General features: G+C 40.5%; 1 pseudogene; it reads right to left on the reverse strand.

Moving 5' to 3' along the window:
* Positions 1–1,135: 1,135 nt before the first annotated feature.
* Positions 1,136–5,391, reverse strand: LOC114755146 (cellulose synthase-like protein D1; annotated as a pseudogene).
* Between the last annotated feature and the right edge of the window lie 612 nt (positions 5,392–6,003).

Below are 6,003 nucleotides of genomic sequence, written 5' to 3' on the forward strand. Positions count from 1 at the left end.
AAGAAGAAGAAGAAAAGTTAATAAGTAACTGTGCGATTTGTTTGGAAGATTTCAAAGTTGGATTCTTAGAAGTTACTCGTTTGCCTTGCTCGCATTTATTTCATAAAGCTTGCATTGTTGAATGGCTGCAGAGCGATGGTATCTGTCCTTTGTGTCGTTTTCGAATGCCTATTGAATGATAACTGATTCAAGTTATTTAATTAGATTCTTTTCCTTTCTTTTTTTGGCATGAAATTAAAGTAAACTAGATTTGTTTGTCAATTTAGTCAATTACATTATACTACCTCCTGTCCTAAATATAATAATAATTAACTAATCACATAGCGTCGTGCGATTCATGTAGCCGACCCTATCTAGTGGAATAAAACTTTGTTATTGTTGTATTTGTAATAAATAGGTTATCTTTTCTAAATATTTTTACTAATCAAGTATATTGGTTAAAACTATTATTATTAGAAAGACTGCCTTGGAAAAAAATGAGAGACAAAGTGAATTGGGGTCTTATATTTAGAACTAAGTAAAAGTCAAATGAGGTTTTACATTAAGGATCAAAGATAGTATTGGTGATGCAAATTATACGGACCGAATTACCTTTTTTTTCTAACGCATATTGCATACCATATTGTTTTCCTTGATATGTTTCGTTTGTGTGTATGATATACTGTTAGCTCTTAACTGTCTTTGCTATAAATTTTAATTTTATACTGTTAATTCCATGAAAATAAATGAAAAGGATATGAAACGGATTGAATTATTTTACCTGCTATTTAAAGGTCTGAAAGACAACCATATACATCAAGATACATTCTTATGCTGAAAAGTAAAACAAATATGAAAATTATTCCTCAACTTTCTAATAATGCATTGAGTTCCTTGATCTTCTATCTTTGTTGGCACAGTCAAAATTTAACAAATTTAATTTTAAACCGAACAAGAAAATCTCTCAGGCTCTCTCAGCTGTAAAATATACATAATCAGAATTTCCCCCCCACTTGTGTATATACAATGTTAGTTAACTTCCCAATCATACTCTGTTACTTGATAATAAACACATAACACCTGCTGGACAATATATAAGGTTTCATGTCATAAATATATAAAGATATATTTCAAAATTCACTCTCCCTTGTCATCATCATATTTGGACATTGCCTCCTCCAGCTTGATCACTATTCCCACCTGCGGTTACTGCAACCCAGATCAATGAAATTATAATGGAAAGCAGCCCTAGCCACACTAAAAGTATTGTGGGAACCCTTCCTCTCTTGCCCATTAACCTTTAGCAAAAGGGTACATATGAACCAAAACCCATAAGCTAAAGAACAAGCCTCCCAATAGCCTATTCCACTGTGGTATCACACTGTATATGGTCCTTGCGCATCCTATTACCATAGCTATGATGTTGATGCATATAATGGTTAGTGGCACGATGAAGAGACTTGTCCATTTCACATGTAAAGATCGGCGTAGATATCTTCGTCTTCATCTGCGGCTGACTTAGATGTTAAAGTGAAGGAAATCTCAATGCCTGCTATGACTTTTAGCAGACCTTGTAACACTGCAGCGAGGTGAGCACTAGAACCACCAATGACCCAGAACTGCTCGTTTCGCCAAAATTCCTCAAGGGCAATGCCTGACCACTTCACTTCAAGAAGGGAGATCAGAACAAGGCAGACGGTGATGGAGAAAAAGATACAAAAGGAAGGCTACGTTTAGGCCTGGAACTATGAAGTTGTTGGTGAAGAGGCAGAGTGCAGGGAGAAAGCAGTAGACAACCAAGAATATAGAGGTGAAGGGGTATATGCCCACATTGAGATATGCGACTCTTTGCGAGAACTTGAGGCGCTTGCTTCCAAATATGGCGTTGTTTTTTGAGAAGAAGATTTCTACTGAGCCTGTAGCCCATCTTAAAGCTTGATGAAGCCGATCAGTCAGATTGATCGGAGCCGTGCCGCGAAAAGCATCACGCTTTGTAATGCAGTAAATTGACCGCCACCCACGGTTGTGCATCCGGTAGCCAGTCACCACATCCTCTGTCACTGACCCATAAATCCAACCCACCCTGTCCCCCCATTCAGTTTTGTCCTCGTACCTGCGGGTCCATACACAAGAAAAACATCATGGGTATATCAACAAACATTGAACAGATTTTGGTGGATAGTTTAATGAAGAGTCAAGAAAGAGATTAGTTAGCATAATGCGATACCAGCAAGAGATGACAGCTATGGCTTCAGCAACAGTGGGTGCATCCAAAGGAGGACGTGGCTTGAGTAACGATCCTGGTGGTCTACCATTCTTAACAGATTTGTGATCAGCTAGTGGTCGGCCTTGGAATTCAGTCACAGGTATGCTGTCTGTGAACATAGTAGAATTACCAAACTTCTGGGGAAATCCAAGATCTGAGTCCGAATCAGAGTTCAGAGGCTGCCGATCATCATCCACTCGTGATCGTGCCTGTAGTACATCTCGGTTTACTTTGGTTTTTACTCTCCCAAACACGCCTGTGTGCTCATAGAACCTCGGTGGTTCAAATCCATACAGTGCGTATCTCCGAAACATGCAACCTGTCCCAACATACATTGGACCCTGCAGACCATCTAGTGCCCGCATATTTCCTGTTGATTGTTACAACCAATATCCAGTAAAACACGCATTACGGTAAACAATATTTGTGTGTGTGTGTGTGTGTAGAGAAAAAGAGAGAGAGGCTGGGGCTTTTACCATCAAAGAAGACTGTATTATTATTTGCATATCGATCAGAGGGATCAACGCCGTCAAACCTCTGAGGAAACTGTATGTAACATATGCGATCACCACCACGATCCATCATGAAGCACATTCCCTCCCTTACAGCTTTACTGTTATAGAAATAATGGTCACAATCCAAGTTAAGAATAAAGGCTCCATTGGACAATATAGCCGAGGCTCGAACCAAGGCATTCATGGCTCCTGCTTTCTTGTTATGATCATATCCTGGTCGTTTTTCTCTAGAAACGTAAGCAAACATGGGGAGTCTGATGTCTACACCTGTGAAGTCCAATCTCTTTTCGTCTGCAGTTCCCATTACTGGATCAAATTCTGGCACCTTACACATTATCTACAAGTAACAAATATGAGGAAGACTTAGGATTAGGAATTTATTTTGAAAATAATCACATGATAAGTTAATCTTGGATGCATGAAAACTGAGATACGACAAAATCCATAGCATTAATTTATGCGTAGAATGATGTCTGGCTTGAACATCTCTGACGCTTGTCAGATACAACACGTCTTTCTTTTACGTGTTCATCCTCCATATAGATCAAAAGGTGAGTATCTTTTGATTGTGTTCCTTTATAAATTCACACTCAAAAAGCAAGATTGTGCGCGCGCGTATATATCCAGAGTACTTGCAAGATTCCAGCATGGTCACCCTTGGCATGGTCAGCTGTAGAATTGAACCAAGTTCCCGGCCAATGAGTGCCATCAGCCATCCATGTTGCCTTTGTGACATTGATGGGTTGATCTGGTGGCAAATTCCCCACCATTTTTCTCTCTGGCTGTTTGTTTTTCCTTTATCTCCTCTTTAGAGTTGTACATTTCGCTTCGTTTGCGAATCACCTCTGGAAGCCCATTGATCCTCACTTTGAATTCATCATACTCCCTCTTGATCCATCTACGATCCTTGACGAAGTCATGCTTTTTCTTGTTCTTCGTGGATCAGTTTTTAAGCTGAAGTAAGCGTCAGGATTTCTAGGCTCAATTTCGTGTTTCCGACAAAATGGTACCCAAATCTGTCGGCACATACAAAAACAAAGGGGTTAATTCATCGTAGTGGTAAATCATTATTCACCTTAGCCGGTTTCAAATTGAGTAAAGCATTCCCTGAACGTATTTGATTGAATAATTCTTATTGTTTGGCATTGGAACTGGAAAATTTATAACGTGTGAATTTGCATGGTCATTGATAGCTGCTCTTCTGTGTATAATGTATAAAATCTAGCCATGCCACAAAAGAGATTTTTTTATAAATTCTTAAGTAATTTTTCACGCATGTGGCGTAGCCGTTAAGATTTCGGGTTGCACTCCTCTATTAAAAATCAAATTTAAACGTACCTCAGCAAATTTGGCAGCTTCAGCCATGGCTTCAAAGGTGAGTATAGCACCACCATCGTCAGAAATGTAGGCGCTGAGCTTCTCGACTGGGTAGTCAGCGGCGAGAATTGAAAGAGGGTGTTGGCGGTGACGAGAGGTGGTTCCTTTTCAGGGTCAGCGGTAGAAACAAAAGATCGACGCCGGGTAAGTCTGATCGACCAGTCGGGTTCGACGGCGAAGGCTGTTCGAACTTGTCCTTCATGCCTCCAGGTCGGTACTTCTGTTTACAGGATTGAGCTTGGGAAGGATATCGAGAAGCCAAGAGAAAGCAAACCAGATCTCGCAGACAATTGAAATTCCCCAAAGCCACATGGCGTCGTAATTCGGGTTCCTACAACGCCATCCTAGGAAGAAAAATAACAAGATCATACGGATGACAACCAATACCCTGTTTCAATGGAAGAAATCCGAACATTAAACCTGCAATAATATACAATCACCATGCATGAAAAGAAGAACAAATAACAGACCTAAATGTTCAAATCAACTGGACAAGAATCAAAGAATCGAGTATCGAGTATTATCGTAAAAATATTCTACAAGCTTTGCTATTGCGATTAAACTGAACAGAACTATATGCAGTTCTCTGTATTTGCTAATTCTCCAGTGAAGCCACACAATTAGCCCAAAATTATACGTTTCGTGATGAACTAAAATAAAAATAATTGAAATGTTTTTAGTTGATTTACCTGTAAGGGCTCAGAACACCTCCAGGAACACCAACTTTCCGAGTGAGAGGTTTCCATGGTTTGTCCATGAAATCCGACATGCTCATTCCAGTATCTTCCCCGTACTCATCGTCCTGCCAATACGCGTTTCCAATTCCATATGTCCCCTTCGTCTCGAACAACCACCGGTTGTGATCAAAATCCTGAGTCTGACTCCTCGACAGCATCGACTTGTTGTTCACAGAATTCAAGATCGACACTCTTCTATCAAACTTCGCCGCACTCCCTCCGCTGCTGCCTCTGCGGTTCGGCTGAGACTCAGACGCTAATCGTGAAGAGCCGGCACCATCGGTCTTGGAATCGGAGGTGCCAGGCTGGTTGTCCGGCGTAGGCGGCATCATGACGGTGTAATTGATGTAGTCATTTTGACCGGCGATGTCGCCTGTGACGTCAATGTCATCATCTCGGGAGAGGCTAACGACTCTGCCGCTGGAAGTTCGCCGCGCGAACTTCACACCTTGTGGTGGCCGTGAGGTGGAGGAGGGCGTGGAAGAGTTGGCTTTTGATTTGGATCTGAAGAAGCCATATATAATCTCTAAATGACAAACTTTGACGTGATCATTCTGTTGAAGTTAGTGTTATGATGGAGAGATGATGAGTACGAACACTTTCATGCAGGCATTATTGGTGATGATGATGAAAAGAAGGAAAGATTGAAGAATAGTGATGAGCTGAATTAGTGGTACGAGAAAGTATTGTATATATTTAGGATATTCTGGATCAGCCATTGTCGCCCCCTTGATTCAATCTTAGCCTCTCTTTAATTTCATCCCAGTTCGTTCCAGTTATGAGACTAACGTATACTATTGCAGGCGCACAGCTTTAGCTTTCAGGCCATCCTAAAATCTTGCATTAAAATGTCGGGCAAAAGGAGCTCCAACTTTGACTTTATTCGAGCTCCCATAACGCGTTGACCTGATACATGTGAGCCTCACTCTTATGGGCCTGATCCAAATGAGCTTAAGCCCATAAACCTGAACCTTTACCCCTGAAATTTCATCATTCTTTGTACCAAACTTTTTTTATAATCATTTTCTCAAGTTTAACGCTAATTAATCAAATTTAGGGTCGGGCCTCAAAGCCCTGATTTAAGTTTTTGCTTTTGGTATGATGATATATATAAAATTTTTTTAAAAGA

Source organism: Neltuma alba, unplaced genomic scaffold (assembly GCF_004799145.2).
Source record: "Neltuma alba isolate B1F8T4 unplaced genomic scaffold, ASM479914v2 tig00010231_pilon, whole genome shotgun sequence".
Taxonomy (NCBI): domain Eukaryota; kingdom Viridiplantae; phylum Streptophyta; class Magnoliopsida; order Fabales; family Fabaceae; genus Neltuma; species Neltuma alba.